The sequence below is a fragment of the Pan paniscus genome, chromosome 18, assembly GCF_029289425.2.
Source record: "Pan paniscus chromosome 18, NHGRI_mPanPan1-v2.0_pri, whole genome shotgun sequence".
NCBI classification, from domain to species: Eukaryota; Metazoa; Chordata; class Mammalia; order Primates; family Hominidae; genus Pan; species Pan paniscus.
The window spans coordinates 29254939-29276713 of NC_073267.2; the positions used below are offsets into that span (position 1 = coordinate 29254939).

At 48.7% G+C, this 21775-nt stretch overlaps 1 protein-coding gene and 1 non-coding gene across 5 annotated transcripts in view; one reads left to right on the forward strand and one right to left on the reverse strand.

Annotated features, from left to right (window-relative positions):
• The window catches only part of GSG1L (GSG1 like), a 278788-nt gene that overhangs the window by 72842 nt on the left and 184171 nt on the right, over positions 1 to 21775 (reverse strand). The gene's annotated exons all lie outside the window — the stretch shown is intronic.
• LOC112437516 (U6 spliceosomal RNA) lies at positions 5443 to 5548 on the forward strand. The gene has a single exon (XR_003026112.1). It is a non-coding gene; the product is annotated as a U6 spliceosomal RNA (small nuclear RNA).

The following is a 21775-nucleotide window of genomic DNA, read 5'->3' on the forward strand; positions in this document are numbered from 1 at the left end:
AAGTGACAAGCAGGAATAGTCACTGTATTCATGTCTCCATGGTGGGCCTCCCCCTCTCCTCCTGTTTTGCTCTCAGAGGGCCCTGATCGGCAGAGACACCTGTGACGGGTCTACACCTGCAGTGTCAGGCCCCAGCTCACCCCCCACCAGCTCAGTCCTTCTGCCTCAGCATAGAACTGAGCCCTTTGCAAGCCACCTCAAGAACATTCCTCCCAGAACTACCTTCCATCCCTCTGGTCTCATTTGCTGAAATGCAAATCCAACTCTTCTGGCTAGTTAAGTTTTAAGTGCTCTGAGCTTCCACACTTCCCTGCAGCAACGCTGGGACTCCATCCAATTAGTTTCACTGGCCAGGACCTAAGAAAGCTGCCTGTGCACTAAGAAAATGAGAGGATGAGCGGCCACCTTGACAACCATCCAGAGAGCCAAAATTGACAGCCTCTCTTTACCCCGGGCACTTTACAGTTTGTAAAGCACTTGACCATCCCTTGTCCTTTGTAATCCTTGCCTTAGCCCAGGAAGGCTAGGTTTCATTACACCCTATTTGAAAAATGAGAGTGTAAAGCTCAGAGAGGTATATCAACTCAGCCAGGGTAACACAGCAAGGAAGGAGTGTGTTTGAGTCCAGGTCAGCCCAACTCCAAGTCCAGGTGTTTTACCATTCCATCACAGTCTCTTCCACTCATTCATTCATTCAGCAAATATTTATTAAGCACTTTCTGGATGATAGGCTGTCTTCATGGTTTAGGAAATAAAGGAGTATATAAGACAAAAAGGTCCCTGCCCTCAAGGAGCTGATAGTCTTATGAAGGAAGATGGGAAAAAACACACACATTTAAAAATTCAGAGTTTAGCCAGGCACAGTGTCTCATGTCTGTAATCCCAGCAATTTGGGAGGCGAAGGCAGGAGGATTACTTGAGGCCAGGAATTCAAACCCAGCCTGGGCAACATAGTGAGACCCCATCTCTACAAAAACAAATAAATAAAAATACCTTTTGAAGTTCACAGTTTAATAAATGCTGTGAAGGCAAAGAACGGGATATGGAAGATAATGATTGAGTCAGTTAGTTTAGCCAAGGAAGTCAGGGTAGGCCTCCCTGAGAAGGTGACATTTAAGCTGAGACCTGAAAACTGTGAAGGTTCTGGAGGGAGAGAGCCCCAGATGGAGAGAATGGTGAGGCAGGAAGGGACCAAGTGTGTTCACAGTTTCAGACCCAGGGCAGGGAAAGAGTGAGGAGGTTAAGAGGTGGGTGAGAGGTGGGACTGTTGCTATGAGGAGCCACGAGACGGTCTTGAGCTGTGGGAGGGGTAGGAGTGACACTGTCAGCCTTATCCCATTTGGAAGTGGATGCTGGCTCCGTGTCTCGGCAGGCCCTTGGTCTTCTCCTGACTTCTGGCTCTAGGGGGCGCTCATAGAGGGGCCTAGACACTTTCCATGATAGTGTCTGGCTCTGCGAGGCCCACCTCTGTTCTGGGACAGGATCCGAGATTTGAAGCCTTCAAGATTGGGACCTAGGCCATATATGGCCAGAATGACAGGCAGACAAAGCTGGAGTGAGGTCACGCAGAAGCATGGAGGGGGGTCTCGGCACCATGCCCTAGTCCATCCTCCGGCGAGTGCTAAGAGCTCCATCAGGGTAAGCAGCTATGAGATTGCCCAGGGCCAAGCAAATATAGGGGCAGAGAGGGCAGGGCCCTGGCAGCCCAGGGCATCTCATGCGTCTCACTGCCTGGCCCAGACATCACTGTCTTTGCTCCCATTGGCCCTAGAGTCCCTGCCAAAGACCGTCAGCTCTTCTCATCTGTTACATTCCTTGAGCAGGAGTTGGTTTTCTATCCCTCTTTATTTATTCTATTTACTTTTTATATTTTGAGAGTTAGAGTCTCACCCTGTCACCCAGGCTGGAGTGCAGTGGCACGATCATAGCTCACTGCAGCCTCAAACTCCTGGGCTCAAGTGATCCTCCCATCTCAGCTTCCCGAGTAGCTGAGACCACAGGTGTGCACCACCATGCCCAGCTATTTTTTTTTTTTTCATTTTTGCCAAGAAACAGGGTCTCGCTCTGTTGGCCAGGCTTATCTGGAACTCTTGGCCTCGAGCAGCTCTCCCACCTCTGCCTCCCAAAGTGCTGGTATTACAGACGTGAGCTGCCACACCCAGCCATCCTGCCTGTCTTCTGAGGAAGGCCTGTGACTCTGGCAGGTGCTCCCAGCAGGGGCTCCCTCTGGCTCAGAGCAGGGTTTAGGACTAGGACACCCCTTCAATCACCAAAGATTAAGGCTTAACTGGTTTTGCAAGCTGCTGAGAAACAGGCAAGAGAGGGGGAGGCTCCAGAGGAAGGGGTGGCTCTAAGGAGGCCCTGGGTGGGCACCTGGGCTGCGGTTACCCCAGTCTGCACCTGCCTGCCCTGACCAGGCTCAGGTGTGAAGCCACAGAGACTCTAGGTCACAGGCTCACACAGGCGCAGCCCTGCCCTGGTCCTGAATCGGGCTTGGTTGGGCAGGAAGAGGTGCAGGACCCACACAGTAGGTGCTCAGTAAATGCTGATTGACTCTCATAGCCTCTATCTCAGCAGGTCCGGAAGCCCCCAGCCTTTCCAGCCCCTGCAATATCACATGGGCAGTAACTAGGGGACAGCTGCTCCCCGTTGCAGACAAGATGTTCTCTGTTCTCTGTCCTCTGGCAGAGTCTGCCAGACCTCCACCTTCCCAGAGACAAATTGTGGGTAAATGCGAACTCACATTGTCTCAGAATAGCCATTGGGGAGTTTCTGATCCTGGGGAAAGCACACGGAAAAGACTATTGGTGGGGAGAATTTTCCCAATATGCAGAATTTCCATCAAGGGAAAGTGTCCTCTTAGGGGCTTTTAGACTCCCCAGCCATCTGCAGCGCCAAATAGCCTTCTGCAGGGAGGGGCTGGGAGTCCAGGGAGACAGCAGCAGCTCTTCTGTGTGAAACCAGGACAGGACGCCAGCCTAGGCAGGGACCAAGGACATCACAGTCATGGAGGACCCTCAGAAAGGGCCAGTGGGAGGCTGGGCGTGTTGGCCTCTGTAAATACTTGTTGAAGGAATGAGTGTTACAGAAGCTGTGGTAGAAAAGGATTGGAAGACACATTTGAATCTTTCTGCCCCTTCAAATAGGCACTCTCTCCTGGGCCAGGGTGGGCCACTGGTGGGGAATGCAGGGGGTTTGGCGTGAGTTGCATTCATCAGCCTGAACCCTCTAATAAATGCCCCATTGTAGGTCCAGAAAAGTGAAAGTGAGGGCCGGGTTCGGTGGTTCATGCTTGTAATCCCAGCACTCTGGGAGGCCAAGGTGGGCGGATCACCTGAGGTCAGGAGTTCGAGACCAGCCTGGCCAACATGGTGAAACCCTGTCTCTATTAAAAAAATATATATACAAAAATTAGCCAGGCGTGGTGGCGTGCACCTGTAATCGCAGCTACTCAGGAGGCTAAGGCACGAGAATCATTTGAACCCAGGAGACGGAGGTTGCAGTGAGCCGAGATCATGCCAGTGCACTCCAGCCTGGGCAACAGTGAGACTCCATTTCAAAAAAAATTAAAAATTAAAAAAAAAAGAGAAAGGGCCAGTGGGAGTGTCAACTCTGCGAGGGAAGAAGGATGAATTTGGCAATGGCTGTCCAAACTGAAATGCACTTTCCTTTTGATCCAGCAATTCTACCTCTAGGAATTTACCCTCAGACATATTTGCAAGTGTGGGCAAAATTTATGGACAAGGGTATTCACTATAGCAGAGCATTGGAAACACCCTAAAAGTCTACCAGTAGTGCACTGATAGATTGAGCTATGGCCATGGAAATCTGTGTCTCCATCCCTGACCTCACTTCCCGCCCCTCTTTCCCTCTCTGGCCTCCTTCTTGTCCCTTGCATACCCCAAAGCATATTCCTGACCCAGGGCCTTTGCATGCACTGTTTCCACTGCTTGAGCCATTCTTCCCCCAGACACCCACGTCTTGTTATTTGTTACTATCTCAGGGCTCAGATTCCAGTCCCTTCTGCAAGGGTGACTGTGGCAATTTGGAGGCCATAATCCCTGGGCTTCAGAAATGCCAAATCAGATTCATCCACTCTGACGAGCCAGAGACCCTCAAGCCAAGAGAAGCCAATGGCCTAGTGGTCTCGACTCTCTCAGATGTGACCCAACCCAAGTGGACGGGTTGCACACCATTCAGCTTTCTAGTCACAGGGCACCGTCTGCCAAGCCTGCCAAGCTGCCGTTTATTAAGGTTATGGAGGAGCAACTCTAAGGTGATCCCATGCCCTAGTGTAATTCTTTCCCCTTAATTGCAATAATCACTAGGATATGGCAGTGGTAATAGGATGTACGTGACTATGTTACATAAGATTGTGACACTTCTCTTGCAAGGAGGCTGTCCCTCTTGATGACTTAATGAAGTAAGTAGCCACATTTGAGGTCCACAAGGCAAGGAACTGAAGGTGACCTCCTTGAGCTAAGGATGGTCTCCAGCCAACAGCCAGGAGAAACCGAAGCCCTGAAAGAAACCAAAAGGAGCCGAAATCTCCGAACAACCAGGTGAGCTTCAAACAGATTCTTCCCTTAGATGGGTTCTAAAGGGGAACTCAGCTCTGGCCAACACCCTGACTGCAGCCTAGTGCAGAGCACCCACTTAAGTCAGGCCAGGACTGCTGATCCACAGAATTGTGAGCTAAGAAATGTGTGTTGTTTTAAGTTGCTAAGGCCATGGCAATATTGTCACACATTTGGCAAACACAGCAGTGGGCTCTGGGCCAGGCCTGACCAGGGCAGGCAAAATGGCTCTGGGGCTGGCTGGTTCCCTCCTGAGTCTGCTGGGGGAGCCATGCCCATGGCCCAAACCAGGCCATGCATTTGGTCTTGACACCTAACTACCCCTCCTGACACTAGTCTCCCAAACCTTGAACCCCAGCCTGGCTGCAGCCAGTTTCTCTTTACCAACACCTACGCTCCCCATATACACAGACACACGCATGACACAGAATAATACAGAGCTTTGAAAACAGAGCAGGCTGAGTCCAATTCCTGGCTCCAACATATTTTGTTTATGTTCTATATGTGTGTGCTTGAAATAAACATATATTCTCTAGGGTTTTTTTTTAGGGGAAATAGAGTTCTATATATAGTTAATAATTCAAATGTATTCATTGTATTGCTCAGTAGCTCAATTCACTTTTTTGTCTGTTTCTCCATTAGTTTCTGAGATGTCTGTGTGTATGTTAAAAATCTCTATCACTGCTGATTTATCTGTTTCTTCCTGAGGTTCTGCCAGCTATTGCTTGCTATAACTTTATAAGTTTTTGTTGTTAGGAAAATATATGCTTATGATGATATATGTTTTCTTGTTTTGTTATTCTTTTTACCCACCTATAATTTCCTTATTTGCTCCCTTATAATTTTTGGTCTTAGATTATACTCAGTGCTCATTTCATCAGCATATACATTAAAATTGGGATGATAAGGGAAGATTAGCATGACCCCTATGGAAGGTTGACATGCAAATTTGTGAAGTGTTCTATTTTTACAAGAAAAAAATTCTACTGAATCAGATAACAAAACTGTTAACCCAGCTTTATTTGGTTCATTTTTTTCAGGTATATCTTTTCCCATTCTTCTCTCTTCCACCTTTCTATGTCTTTTAAAGTGTGCCTCTTGTATGGTTGGATCTTGCTGTTTTTATTTCTATAACCCAAGAGTTCTAACTTTTAACTGATGAATTTAACCCAGTTACATTTATTGTAATTTGAATTTATTTCTGCCAACTCCAGCACTTACTTAATGTGTCACTGATATCCCAGAGGTACAGCTGGGCTTGGCAACAGGGGGTTCCAGGCCCAAAGGCCTGACTCAGCTCAGGGAACTATCATATTTTGAGATGACAGCCAAAAGAGAGCCCAAGTTCCTTATACTGGGCCAGGAGAAAGAGATCCAACAGCCCAAGGAGTTCCTGTGGCCCTGGCTGAGCTCCTCCTACCTACCCTCATTGAAGACCCACAGTACTTTGTGGCTAAGCCTATACCAGCTGTGTTAGGACTCATAATCACAAGTGGTGACTACCTAGCTCAAACTGGGTTTTTTAATGGAGGAAATAAATTAACTCATGTAATGGAAAGTTGTATGGATTATTTGGCATTATACAGAGCATGATCCAGGTGCTCATATGATGAGGTCAGGAATCTGTCTCTTCCTCTCTCAAGCACTGCTGTCTATTGGCCTCATTCTCTGGCAGATTCCCTCCATATGTTGAATCCATCAACTCCCAGCTTACATCCTCTCCTCATTTAAAAGGGCATTTCTGGTGTTCCAGCAGTTGCCACAAACATCCTAGAACTGAATCTCATTGCCTTGATTTGTATCACATGCTCATCCCTGAACATAATTGTGGGCAAGGAGATGGAATGTTTTGATTGGCCGGGCTTTGGGGCCACCTCTGCAGTGAGATGTGGTGCAGTAAACATGGCATGAGAGTGGAAAAGAGATAGTTTCCAAAAGAAAGTCATTGTGTTCTAAGCTGAAGAAGGTAAAAAGGATGCTATCAAGGCAAAACGCACAGAAATCCACTATGAACACTATGACATGGAGATGACATGGAGACAGTCAGAGGCTGGGCTCAAAACAGCCCTTCACTGCCTCTCTCCTAAGACAGCCACATCCCCGCAGTTCTCAGCAAAATCCCCAAAAGCCAAAGTCATCAACTGGACTTAATCTTCTCAAAGGTGGCTGCTCTCCCCTGTGCCCACCTGCAGCCACAAAGAGAAATACTGAGAGATGACATTACAGAATGACCTTTAGAAAAATACGGTTTTGCCTCAGATTGAACAAGTTTCCGCCCCTTGGACATGAGACAACCAGAGCCCAGACATGAGACCCAACAGGCTTTGATGCAGCAAAATGGAGGTTGCAAAGCCCTCGTATGAACTCTCAGGAAAGCTCTGGACATTGGCCTACAAAGCTGAGGATGAAACCCTGCTCTCCAGGTCTGGGGCCCTCTCTGCTGGCTGCATTCTGGCCCGCAGGAAGGAGCCCAGCCCATGTGTGGGTCCACCTCCAACACCACAACTCTACCCAACAATTCCTTCATCTGAAAACATTCACAGAGGCTCCCACTGAGTCCTACCGGGCTCCAGAAACACAGAGATGAACAGAATGTGGTCCCTGCCACAAGGCTCAGGGTTTGGTTTGGGAGACAGGTTTGTGCTGTGAGGTCCCCTTAGACTTGGAGTCAGCTGTGATGTCTGGTGCCTGAGACCAAGATGGCGCCAGTCCCACGCATTCTTCTGTGAGCCAGTCCAACTCTCACCCCCACACTCTGGGCTCCTGACCATACTGGGCTCCAATCCAGCCATCTCCTGGGATGTCCCTTACTTCCCCCAACCTCGATCCCACTGTGCTCTAGGTCTACGAGGCCTCTGGCCCTCTGTCACCCAACTCCTGACCTGGTCCTTGGAGTGTGTTTTCCTGGATTGACTAAGAATCATCCCCCAGGTTCCTTTGGCTTGATACTGTCCTGGTCACCTTGGGAAGTGTCCCCTGCCCCAGCATCACCTGAGATCCATTCCCGGCTGGGAGCCCTACAGGCCTTCTCAGCCCCTGGGGGATTCACTGCCACCTGGTGGGGAGTGGAGGTGGAAGTGGCCGCGCTGGATAAATGTCAACCACAGAGCAGGGACGCTTCTTTCTTTCTCTCTCTCTTTCTATATATATATATATATCTGTTTGTGCCCTAATCACTGGCAGTAAATGCACTTTTTTTCTTTTCTTTTTTTGAGACAGGGTCTTGTTCTGTCACCCAGGCTGGAGTGCAGTGGTGCAATCACGGCTCACTGCAACCTCAAACTCCCCAAGTGATACTCCTGCCTCAGCCTCCTGAGCAGCTATGACCACAGGTGCACACCACTATGCCCGGCTAATTTTTTATTTTATTTTTTTAGAGATGGGGTCTCACTATGTTGCCCAGGCTGGTCTCAAACTCCTGAGCTCAAGTGATCCTCCCACCTTGGCCTCCCAAAGTGCTGGGATTACAGTTGTGAGCCACCGCATCTGGCCAAATACACTCTTAGTTTCTGTTTCTCTCTCTGTGTGTCTCTCTCTCTAGTTCTGCCTTCCTGTGTATCTTTCTATTTTCCACCTCTGTTGTTCTCTGTATATCTCTCTGCCTCTCTGTATATCTCTGTATGTCCTGTATATCTCTCTGCCTCTCTCTGTCTGTCCTCTCACACACAGATACGTTCTTCCCTTTCTGTAATTAATCTTGTCCACACCCCCTCTCCCATTACATGAACTACATACAGTGTCACTGTAATACCAAATCATTACATACTTAAATACCATGAAAGTCTCAGTGCTGCCACGATATTACCAATTCTGTTACAGTCATCATCCTCAGAGCCAACCATGTATCAAGCACTGTGCTGGGCACTTTATATGTGCTCACTCCTTTAATCTGCACAACCCCACCAGTAGTCTGACTATTATCCCATTTTGGAGACGGAGTAAGTAACTGAGGCCCAGAAAGATGGAAAATTTGCCCAAAAGCACACACCTGGTGTTGAGGCCAGGATCCACACCTGAGCAATCTGCCCTCCACCCCTACCCAAATGCAGGCTCTCACTTTCACTTTTCTTTTTAAATTTTTTCGAGACAGAGTCTTGCTCAGTCACCTAGGCTGGAATGCAGTGGTGTGATCTTGGCTCACTTCAACCTCCGCCCCCCAGGTTCAAGCCATTTTCCTGCCTCAACCTTCCAAGTAGCTGGGACTACAGACTTGCACCACCATGCCAGGTTAATTTATGTATTTTTAGTAGAATCAGGGTTTCACCGCGTTGGCCAGGCTGGGGTCGAACTCCTGACCTCATGTGATCCTCCCGCCTCAGCCTCCCAAAGTGCTTGGATTACAAGCATGAGCCACCGAACCCGGCCCTCACTTTCACTTTTCTAGACCTACAATGGAGCATTTATTAGAGGGTTCAGGGTGATGAATGCAGCTCACGCCAACCCCCCTGCATTCCCCACCAGTGGCCCACCCTGGCTCGGGGGCAGAGGAGAGAGTGTCTATTTGAAGGGGCAGAAAGATTCAAATGTGTCTTCCAATCCTCTCCTACCACAGTTTCTGTAACACTCATTCCTTCAACAAGTATTTACAGAGGCCACCTTGATGTCTGTGGTACTAGGGATACAGGGATCACCCAGATAGACCAAGTCCTGCCCTAAGACTCATGCTCTAGGAGGAGGGGCAGGAATAGACGCCCACCCAGATCAATGCACAAGCTCAGTTCAGCGCACAGTAGGTGATGCAGTGCTTATGCAGGCAGGCACTGCATGGCTCTCAGCCCAGCTCTCCCACTCACGCTGTGTGACCTCAGGCATGTTAGTTAACCTCTCTAAGCCTCCTTCTCCTCATCTCTAAAATGGGGATGAGATGCCTGAGTAAAGGACCTGGCACATTGACAAAGAGGTGGGAACCATTGGGAGGCAGAGGGTGGGCCTGGCTCCCACCTCTATGGCTCAGGGGCAGGGCAGATCAGTGAGCGCTGCCCCATGAGCTGTGGCAGGTGATCCTCAGAGCCTGGCTACTTCCAGTCGCTGGGCAGACAGGAGTTAGACTCTCCCCACTGAGCCCTTGCTCATTGTGTGTCAGAGACTCCAGGAGCTCAGCCTTTCCCCTACGACAGGGCTTTGGCCTCGGTTTCCCTGCTGGGTTCCCCACCCAACCCACTCCCTGGGGAGCTGGATCCTATGCCTGTGCTGCCCTCTACTGGCCACCAGGAGGAGGGTACCTGCAGGGCACCCACCCTGAGGATCTCCGGCGGCCCCACCCACCCACTCGGCTTCCTCCTGAGGCCACGCCCCCTGAGGCCAGCCACTTCCTGGCCACGCCCCTCAAAGTCCAGCTTTCGGGCGGAGTCGGAGCCTGGGCCTAGCAGTCGTGTCCCAACCTCCTTGCGTTTCTCGCGAGACCAGGCCCAGAAATTCCCAGCACCCCTTGCTACACTCACTCCACTAAGTCCCTTAAAAACTGTCAGAAACCAGCAGTTCCTCCAGCGTAGGTTTTATTTCCAATTTTTATTGAACTTATTAAAATTCTTACCTCTTCCCACCTCCCTAAAGCCCAATTTCTACTTGGCCCTGTGCCTGGGGCCAGGCTCATTTGTATGAAAGGCCTGATGGCCTGCAGACTCCCCCAGCCCAGGCTTCTAGCAACATGCAAAGGATGTGGCGGAATTTAAATCACTAATGGCCAGCCGGGAAGGGGAAAATGACAGGGGCCTGCCCCATCTGTCCCACCTCCCGAAGACTCACTGGCTGTTCCCTCCCCAGCTAACAGGTCCTGATCCCCTTCTAGAATCCTCAGACCCTTCTGCAGGCCACTGATTTGCTTCTAACACTCCAACTCATTCATTTAACTGACATTTATTAAGCATCCTCTGTATGCAAAGCATGGGGCCAGCCACAGGGGATATGGCCGTAAATACAGCAAGGCCATTCCTCCAAGGCTAATGAGGAGAGTGACATAAACAGTGACGTGAAATCAATTATTACAAATGCTAAAATAGAAATAGATCCAGCTACCATCTAAAACTGGCACCCCATGGGCTGAATCGAACCTGCAGATGTTGGCAAGAGCTGTAAAAAAAAAAAGATGATATTTTGATGCCAACATTTTAAAAATTTGGAGGATTTCCATTAAAATATGGGAGTTTTGGCTTCTCTTGTAAAAAATCAGAAACACTGGCAACACTGGGTCCACATTTCTTCTCGACAACCCTCAGCTGGAGCTAGGCTGGAGCTGGGGCGTTTCATGAGGGCCTGCAGCTGCCAAGCCCCTCAGTGGTGCCATCGTCTGCCCGTCTGCTGCCCTCTGCCATAGCTCCTGCAATATCCCCAGCTCGCTCACTCATCCACATTCCCTCCCAGGCCACTCAAGGCATCTTGAGTTTCAGCCTCCGAGAAGGGCCTGAAGGAGATAAAAGGTCTGTGTTCCCTGGATTGGGGAAAGGCTTCCAAGAGGAGGTGAGCTTGGAGATGGGCTTGGAAGGCCAGCATGTGTTCACTAAGAGGCAGGGGGAGGAGGGAAGGAAGGAGGAAGGCAGATGTGAGTGCGGCAGCCAGGAGGTGGGAGCAGGGCTCGGGGCCTCCCGTCCTCCCAGAGCTGGGGGTCTCCTGCATTGATGGGGCTCCTCACTGAGGATGGGCTCAGCTCTCCTCTGATCTTCTAGGACCTTCCTTGGACGGGTAAGAAAAAGGCTACAGGTGAGTGGAAGTTATGGAGGTGGAGAGAACAGAAGAAGGAGGGCCTTCAAGGCTCCGGGAATTGCAGAGGGGTTTTGAGGAGAGTCAGTGGCCTTCCCTCTCATAGGATTAACACTTTGATGATGGGCTGGTATATAGCAGGTGCTCAGTAAATGTCGGCCCGTTTGCTGCTGTTTGCTCCCTGTGTCTCTCTTGTTCCTCCTTTTTCTCTCACTTCCTTCCTCCCTCCATCTTTCTCTGCTTCTCTCTCTCTCCCTCCATCTCTCTCTCTCCTTCTCTCTCTGTCTCTGTCTCCATCCATCTCTCTCTCCTCTCTCTGTCTCCCTTCATCTCTCTCTCCTCTCTGTCTCCCTCACTCTCTCTCCTTCTCTCTGTCTCTGTCTCCATCTCTCTCTCCTCTCTGCGTCTCCATCTCTCTCTCCTCTGTCTCTGTCTTCCTCCATCTCTCTCTCCTTCTCTCTCTCTGTCTTCCTCCATCTCTCTCTCCTTCTCTGTCTCTGTCTCCCTCTAGCTCTCTCTCCTTCTCTCTTTGTCTCTGTCTCCCTCCATCTCTCTGTCTCCCTCCATCTCTCTCTCCATCTCTCTCTGTCTCTGTCTCCCTCCATCTCTCTGTCTCTGTCTCCCTCCATCTCTCTCTGTCTCTGTCTCCCTCCATCTCTCTCTGTCTCTGTCTCCCTCCATCTCTCTCTCTCCTTCTCTCTCTCTGTCTCTGCCTCTGTCCATCTCTCTTTCCTTTTCTCCCTCTGTCTCCTTCCATCTCTTCTCTCCTCTCTCTGTCTGTCTCTGTGTCTCTCCATCTCTCTTTCCTTCTCTCTCTGTCTCCCTCCCTCTCTCTCTCCTTCTCTCTCTGTCTCCGTCTCCCTCCATCTCTCTCTCCATCTTTCTCTGTCTCTGTCTCCATCTCTCTCTCTCCTCTCTCTCTGTCTCTGTCTCCCTCTGTCTCCCTCCCTCTCTCTCTCCTTCTCTCTCTGTCTCCGTCTCTCTCCATCTCTCTCTCCATCTTTCTCTGTCTCTGTCTCCATCTCTCTCTCTCCTCTCTCTCTGTCTCTGTCTCCCTCCATCTGTCCCTCCTTCTGTCTCTCTGTCTCCTCCATCACTCTCTCTTTCTCTCTCTCTGTCTCCCTCCATCTCTCTCTCCTTCTCTCTCTGTCTGTCTCCATCCATCTCTCTCTCTCTGTGTTCTTTTCTCTCTCTCCTTAAGTGTGTGTCTCCCTCTGTCCCAGGGGCCTGTTCATCATCTTCCTCTGCCTCCCATCTCCTGCTCCATCTCTTACCTTATCAGGGGCCCTCCACTCTCCTCTCTTGCCTTCCCCGCCCTCCTAGCCCTGCAAAGACTGAGATGTGATGATGGAGTATTTCCTGCAGGAGGTCCTGCCTCAAACCTCACACGCCCAGAATGCACCACTGTCCTCCTTCAATGCTCTTGCCCTCATGGGATGACTCCCCTGTTTCCCCATCATGGTCGCAGCCTGGCATCTGCATCCTCCATGACTCCCACCCTTGCCCTGCAGTTTGTGGATCATCAAGTCCTGCCAGTTCTGCTTCTCTGGAGCCCATCCACAGTCCTCCGTTCCCTCTGCCACTATCTCCTTGTGGCCAGACACCTGCAGTCACTTCTTAGCCGTGCTCTCCAGTCTGTACCGGCCCTGCCGGCCCTTCCTGTACCCCAACAACAGTCTTTGTGAGACTCACCCTGACCTTGTCACTCCTTCACTTAAAGCCCTTGGTGGTTTCTCATTGCACCCCCACACTTCCTAGCCTGGCATCCAAGTCTAGCCATGACCTGACCTCACTTTCCCCTTTCCCAACCCCAAACCAGCAGTCTTGCTGATTCCGTGTCCAGCCAGTCCTGGAGTCACTGTCTCTGAACATTCCCCCATGAAAATTCCGAGTTGTCGTGACTTGGGGAGGGGGTGCCACTGACATGTAGCAGGTGGAGGCCAGGGATGCTGCTGGACACCCCACAATGCACAGGCCGGCCCCCAACAGCAGAGAACAATCTGGTCCAGGAGGTCCGTAGTGCCAAGGTGGAGAAAACCTGGTCCAGGGAATTGGGCACAGACAAGTAAATAAATTAATTTGGGGCCGGGCGCAGTGGCTCACACCTGTAATCCAAGCACTTGAGGAGGCTGAAGCAGGCAGATAGCTTGAGCCCAGGAGTTTAAGACCAGCCTGGGCAACATGACAAAACCCCGTCTCTACAAAAAATACAAACAATAGCCAGGTGTGGTGGCACACGTGGTCCCAGCTACTCAGGAGGTTGAGGTGGACGGATCACCTGAGCTCAGGGGGGCCAAGGCTACAGTGAGCCCCCTGATTGTGCTGGTGTGCTCCAGCCTGGGTGACAGAGGGAGATCCTGTCTCAAAAAGAAAACAAAGAAAAGAAAATGTGGTCAATCCATACAATGGAATATTATTTAGCCATAAAACTAACAAAGTACTGGTACGAGCTACAACATGGATGAAACTTGAAAGCGTGTGAAGTGAATGGAAGAAGCCAGTCATAAAAGATCCTATCTTCTATAAATCCATTTATAGAAAATGTCTAGAATAGGCACATTGATGGAATAGAAAATAGAGCAGTGGTTGCCCAGGGCTGGGAAGATTGGTGGAAAATGAAGAGTGACTGCTAGTGGCATGGGGTTTCTTTTTGGGGTGATGAAAACATTTTAAAATTAAGCTATGCTGATGGTTACTAAAAATCATTGAATTATATGCTTTAAGCATGATATGTAAATGATACCTCAATAAAGCTGTCTAAAATTTTTTGAATTAAAAATCAGGAGTTAAGAAAACAGATTTTGACCTTCCTCGAATGCCATGCATATGAGCTCTGAAGTTCACCTCTGCTGCCGTATTCCCTGCTGTATTATATCTGGGCAGCTGCACTCATTTAAGTCACCTCCATGGTCGCTCTGGGCATTAGATGTGAGACCCCCCAGTCTGGAGTGAGGAGACCATGCGTACTGAAGTTACCAGCCTCATTCTCCCATCTCATGTCCAGTCCTAGCAGCAAAGAGCCCCTGGGGACCAGAAGGGGCCGTATGGACATGGATGGCCAGCAGTAGACTACATGGACCAGTCTAATAGCAAAGCCCACGAGCCTTGAAGCCAAAATCGCCACTTACTAAGCCTGTGCCTCAGTATTCTCAACTATAAAATGGGGACAATAAGAGCACCTACCATTGTAGTGTCAGAGGCATTTGAACCAGAGTGACTCCATCTTGACGAGGGGCTGGGTAAAATGAGGCTGAGACCTACTGGGCTGCATGTCCAGGAGGTTAGGCAGTCCAAGTCACAGCATGAGTTAGGAGGTTGGCAGAAGATACAGGTCATAAAGACCTTGCTGATAAAACAGGTTGCGGTAAAGAAGCCAGCCAAAACCCACCAAAACCAAGATGGTGACAAAAGTGCCCTCTGGTTGTCCTTACTGCTCATTATATGCTAATTACAATTCATTAGCATGCTAAGAGACACTCCCACCAGCACCATGAGAGGTTACAGATGCCATGGCAACATCAGGAAGTTACCATGTATGGTCTAAAAGGGGGAGGAGCCCTCAGTTCTGGGAATTGCCCACCCCTTTCCCAGAAAACTCATGAATAATCCTCCCCTTGGTTTGCATATAATCAGGAAATAATACTAAGTATCCTTAATTGAGCAGCCCATACCGCTGCTCTGCCTATGGAGTAGTCATTCTTTATCCCTTTACTTTCCTAATAAAGTTGCTTTCACTTTACTCTATGGACTTGCCCTGAATTCTTTCTTGCATGAGATCCAAGAACCCTCTCTTCGGGTCTGGACAAGGGACCCCTTTCCAGTAACAATAGCGCTGGACAGAGGTCATGTCTCAGCACACAGTAGGTGCTCAATAAATGTGAGCTATTGGTGCTATGATTCTTGTTTGTGATTTCAAATTCCCAGAAGTTCTAAAATCCAAATGTTTTTCGCAACTCATCTGGTCACAATACCTGACTTGGCCTAAACTTCTTTGGAACATAAGCCTGACCTGGATGGATGTGAGGCTATTTACTATCTTGATTTATCACCCCCTGCCAGCCTGCATATGTGTTCTACAGCAGAAATATGAATGGATTTGATTATAGGGATCTGCCCCAGCTGCTGGTGGGGTGTGATGGAATGGATAGTCTATGTCTTATGTTACCTTCCAAAATCTAGAAAGTTCTGAATTCTGGAACACTTTTAGACCCAAGGATTTCAGACTGGGCACTGTGACCTGTATGATGAAGATGATAACAACAAAGATCAAACCCCGCCCCCTCTTTGCCAGATGTTGCATTAAGAGCCAAAAATGGTGGCACAGCCCCAAGCAAAGGCAGAAGGGAGAAAACATCGCAAAATTCTGAAGATAAATCTTCTACCAGCCCAGGGGGATGGGGGCTTAGAATTAAAATTAAGGTCCTATCCAGAAATGAAAGAGCTGAAGTGTTGCTTGCACACCTGGGCTCAGGGATAAGAATAGCACTGGCCACCTTAGCTTTAGAAGACTGAGTTTGGAGAGACTCAGCTTGGTCCACTACCTTGGGGAAAGGAGGGGTGAAATGGATGGCTACAGAGGGGTGAAATCTGTAGCATCTAAAACACACAGGGACTCCCCATAGAGGGCCAAGCTAAGCAGGCCCAGCCCTATTGCAAATGCTTAAGGCATTAGTCCCCAAACAGGGAAGACTTCCCAGGCCTCTCCCTTAATGTGTCAATGGCTCTAGTTGCCCCAAACTGAACATAGCTGGGAGAGGGGAGCAGGTGACAGCTCAGCTGCAGATACGTGCTCCTGTCTCCCCACCCAGGACCCTTGTTGTATAATAAAGAATTTGACTAGCCCTTGTCCCTGTTTCAGGAGGGACACTCTAAATCCTTTGAAGTTTGTAATAGAAGTGTCTTTGTTATTCATGAGGCTCTTGAATCACATCAGATTTGATGCTAGTGAGATGAGATGATGACTCAAAATGGGGGCTGCGGGAGGGTCACTAAAAAGATCAGCCTTGCAATTAGAGGGCTGGGGCTTTGAGCCAGCCTGACCTCAAGGAGGAGAGGGGACTGGAGATTGAGACCATCTACACATCGACATGGCCAATGATTCCATCAATCGTGCCTATGTCATAAAATCCCAATAAAAACTCTGGACACTGAAGCACAGGAGAGCCTTTTTTTTTTTTTTTTTGGACAGGGACTTTGTCACCAAGGCTGGAGTGCAGTGGTGCAATCATGGCTCACTGCATCCTCCTCAACCTCCCAGGCTCAAACAATCCTCCCACCTCAGCCTACCAAGTATCTGGGATATAGGTGTGTGCCACCATGCCCAGCTAACAGGCAAGCTTCCTGGATGGTGAACACATGATGTGTTGGAGGGTGATGTGTCCTGATTCCACAAAGAGACAGCATGGGAGCTCTGCATTGAGACCCTTGCCAACCTTGCCCTATGTGTTTCTTCCTTTGTCTGGTCTTGATCTGTATTCTTTATAATACAGCTGTCACCTTAAGTAGAGTGACTTCTGAATTCCGTGAATCATTCTAGTGAATTATCGAAGCCTTGTATTTGTAGCCAGTTGGTCAGAAGTGATAGTGGCCTGGGGACCCCTGAACTTGCAGCTGGCATCTGAAGTGGGGGCAGTCTTGCTGAGGACCATGCATTAAGCCTGTGGAGTGTGATGCTGCTTCTGGGAAGATGGCATCAGAATTGCATCAGCACAGACCAGCTGGTGTCAGATCCCCCCCTTGTCTTGACTTGACTTTCTGTGGCAGACATTGTCTTGCCTCCAACCATATCTCCTTGGCCCACACCAGGCGTCATCTGTGGCTTTGGTTAGGCAGTTCCCACACATGTTGGTGACTTCTTTCCTCAAAGACTTGCTTTCTTCGGTGGAGAAGGCTGGAGATTATGGGGAGTTAATGTCTCAGGAGTGACCCTAAACTAATGGTGGATGGAAGTTGATGAGCAAATATCACTGCTTTCTCACCCATTGAGTGAACAGTTTTGGGGTGTGCTCTACTCAGCCTCCATGAGGGACTGAGCCCCAGTGGCCCATAGTGGTTACCTTCTCATCAATACTCCCTTTAATGTCTTTCCTCCCTTCCTGGCATCCTTCTCCACTCTCCCACCGTACTTGCTAAGATCACCTCCGAAAGAAACTGCTTGCACCTGAATCTTCATCTTAGGGTCTGCTTTGGAGAAACTCAAAATAAGGCCTCTGCCATTCCTGGGGCACTGGATCGTTCAGCTCCACTGTGGACACTCTGATAATCTCCCAGTTTGACAACACATTTGGGCTTGTATCAAGCAGTTCATTTTGGCATCCACTTGCCTGCTGTTGCATGATAATCCTGCTTGGTCCATGACTGAGCCCACATCATGGACGTGCCAACAGACCCAACCAAACCTGGCTAATGAGAGTAATTCATCCTCTGGCATGGTAATTTGTTTAGAAATGAGTCTATGACTTAGTTGGTCCAATTATAGTCCTTTTTGGACAAAACTCCAAGCAGACACTATTGGAAAGGAGCTCTCTCTACCTCTAGAATTTTAAATGAGCCTGGGCTACTTGTAGCCATCCTCTCCGCATGGAGAGGGCCTGACTGAGAATGATACTAACACAGAAGAAGGCAGAGTTTAGAGATATAGATTCCTGATTACATGATCACCTGGATGCAGCTGTGCCTGAAGCCCACCCCCTCCACTTTTCAATTACTGAACCAACAGATTTCCAGCATGATCCCCTTTTTTCCCTCCAGCTAATTTGATCAGGTTCTTTTCACTTACAAATAAAAGGATCTTTAATAATATGTAAATATTCATCTTTCTGACTTAGACCCTCTGCATTTTTAAACACAAAAATACTTGCCCTCTAAGCTATGAGCAATAAACCAAGTCTGCCAGGCCAGGGAAACTGAACAGAAGGGGTTATGGGTGGGGGATTCTTTCAGCACAGGTGAAGGTGGCAGTGGTGACTGGTGGAATTAGGGTCCCAGCAATCTTGTCCTAAGATAATTTGTGGCCATTTACAGGAAGAAGCACAAGACCAAAAGTCACCACAATAAGAGTAAGCTCCAAGAAAATGCCAAGGAATTAAGAAGTGTAACAGGAAGGAAGCCTTCCTTGGGGGAAGGTGTCATGATTGAACACAGAACTTAGATCTGAGCTTCCTGGCAGCCGATGGAAAAAGGCAAACTCAGTGAGCGCATGGCTCACATTCACTCCTAAAAGGCAGCACAGATGAGATCGTAAGGCAAATGGCTCTGCAAATTTGCTTTCCTAAGAAGCCACATGCTGCCTGGCTCCTGGCACTGGTACCAGGCCCAGGGGAGTTGCACTGTGCCTGCTCACAACCTAGTTCCCGAGGATGTGGGTATAGGCAGTGGAGTGAAGTTGGTATGCTTTGCCCCTTGGCCCCCAGGCCTCCAGGTCCCCAAACTCCTGTCCAAAACACACTGGTGGCACCCACCCCGCAGGCCATGGAGGAGTGTGCTCTTCAACTCGGTCCACACTCTTAAGATGGCACCTGAAACTCGGATTTCAAAGAGTTACCTTGTCTTTGGTAATTTGGGTTTTATTGTGAAATTTCATTTTCTCTTTAGGTAACAAAATAGATGCTTGCTGATTTCTCCACGAGGCTGATTATTTCCCGGAGATGGACAGGTTTCTCTTTGTGCCAGTGCTGTTTTTCCTGAAAGCCCACAGTTAGCCGGACTGTGCAGGAATTTTCCAAACGACTTTCTCTTTTTTCCTTAGTGGATCAGCCTCAATTTTTGGAGGAGCTGGGGGAGGAACAGAAATTTGCCCAGCCCGCTCACAGCCCTTTCTGGATCTAAGCCCCTGGCCACTGGGCAGCAAGAGGGTGGCAGAGCCCTATCTTCCCCAACACCTCTCGACTGAAGTCACAAGACTTGGGGGGAGTGGGGACATGGGCAGCCGGAGCCATCCCTGGTCTCGAATTAGTCTTGCTCGGCTGGGAGAGCACAAGAAAGGCCGTGGTCTAGTTCAGGGCCACATTATGACTTTTATGGGCCCTGGGCACTTTTGCCATTGTAGACCTGTTCCTCCATAAAAGAAGTATTAAGATTTACCTTTTATGACAGTAATGGTATAAAGACAAATATGACCCTGTCTAGATTCATTTTTGTATCTTCATTATTATTACATTCTTTTTTTCTTCTGGTTTTAAAAGAAGTCAAAATTAAACATTTCATGGGTCCCTAGCAGTATCGTGAGCTCCAAGCCCTGTGCTGGCTGGAGAAGGTAACCAAGGGAGCCAGAAGTCACCAACTTCCCATTCCCTTGACCCTCCCCAACCCTGTCCCTCAGCCCTGGGGGGCCACCTTCCTATATAACCCTCTGCTGCCAGCAACACTGAGTGGGGAGACAGCCTTGACCCTTTTTCTCCCTTCACTGAATCATCCAAACCCCAGCCCCTGGGCCCCAGCCTTGAAAATTGCCCACCTTTGATATCTGTTCAAATTGCCCCAGCCTCATTTTGAGAGTGCTGGACCTTGGGGCCAGATCTGTCCCTCAGTTTATTCAAAGGCAGCTAGGAATAATAATAACAACCTGAAGTCCTGGGTGCAAAGCCCTGCTCAGAACACTTCACCATGGCAGACTCTAGGGTTCAACACGTTACTAGCTATGTGGCTGCAGGCAAGTCAGTTTTCTGATCTGTAGAATGAATGTAATGCTATAGGAGGAGTAAAGAGATGAACACATGTGGCAGGCTTACCCCAGGGCCAGCGCATAGTAGCATCTGTTAAAGAAAAAAAAAATGGTTTTTGAGAGATAGAGTCATGTTCTGTTGTCCAGGCTGGAGTGCAGTGGCATAATCATAACTCACAGCAGCCTTAACCTCCTGGGCTCAAGGATCCTCCTGTCTTGGCCTCCTGAGTAGCTGTGTATTAGTCCATTCTCACACTGCTAATAAAGACATACCCAAGACTGGGTAATTTATAAAGAAAAGGGGTTTAATTGTTTCACAGTTTTGTGTGGCTTGGGAGGCCTCAGGAAACTTACAATCATGGTGGAAGGGAAGCAAACATGCCCTTCTTCACATGGCGGCAGGAGAGAGAATGAGTATTGAGCAAAGTAGGAAGCCCTTATGAAACCATCAGATCTCTTGAGAACTCACTCACTATCGTAAGAATAGCATGGGGGAAACTTCCCCCATGACTCAGTTACCTCTATCTGGTCCCGCTCTTAACATGAGGAGATTATTACAATTCAAGGTGAGATTTGGGTGGGGACACAGAGCTAAACCATATCAAGCTGGGACTGGACTACAGGCTCACACCACTATGCCCAGCTACTTTTTTTTCTTCATAAAGACAGGGTCTCACTATGTTGCCCAGGCTGATCTCAAACTCCTGGCCTCAAGTGATCTTCCACCTTCAGCCTCCCAAAGTGCTGGGGTTACAGGCATGAGCCATCACACTCAACCTGTTAAAGAAAAACTTATCCAAACACTTTAGATAAAAACGGTAAGGAAGACTTATTCAAGAGGGACCACTGCCTTGGGGGTTTGCAGTAGTAGGGAGAGATTGGGCTCAACTCTGAACACAAGGACAAGTGGGGATTCATAGCCAAGGAGCAGGGTGGGATTCACAGATGAAAATCACTATGAGGAAGCATCAGGGGTAAGGGGGTTCTGGCTACATTGACTCAACAGGGTTTTGCTGGAGGCAGGCCAGGGTGATAACACAATCAGGGGTGAGGGAGGAGGAATTTGATCAGATATCAAGGGTGGGGGGTTTTTGATACACGGATCCAGCAGGATTCTTGCTAAAATGGGACTGGGTGGACCAAGGACAGAACCCAAGATTGGGGTCTAGTCAGAAGAAGGACTCAGAGGGGCCTGATTCAAACTGGGTCAAAGGAGAGAGCCTTTATCACATCTCAGTCAATGCTGGCTATTGTGATTAATCATAATGAATGAATGAATTATAAATCAGTCGTCCTTTGGTATCCACAGGGGATTGGTTCTAGAACTCCCCACGGATACTAAAATCCAAGGATGCTCAAATCCCTGATATAATTTGGGGCCCACGCCTGTAATCTCAGCACTTTGGGAGGCCGAGGAAGGAGGATTGCTGGAGGACAGGTGTTGAAGGCCAGCCTGGGCCAATATAGCAAGACCTCATCTTCACAAAAAAATTAAAAATTAAAAAAATTAGCTGGGCATGATGTCACACACCTGTAGTCCCAGCTAGTCAGGAGGCTGGGGTGGGAGGATTACTTGAACCCAGAAGGTCGAGGCTGCAGTGAGCTGTGATTGTGCCACTGCACTCTAGCCTGGGCAACAGAGAAATACCCTGTCTTTAAAAATACTAATAAATTTTTTAACTTTTAAAAAATGGCTTAATATTTGCATCTAACCTACATGCATCCTCCTGTATACATTAAATCATCTCTAGATTACTTGTAAAATCTAATACAATGTAAATGATATGTAAATAGTTGTTGTATTGTTATTAAATTTGTATTATTTTATGTATTATTTTTA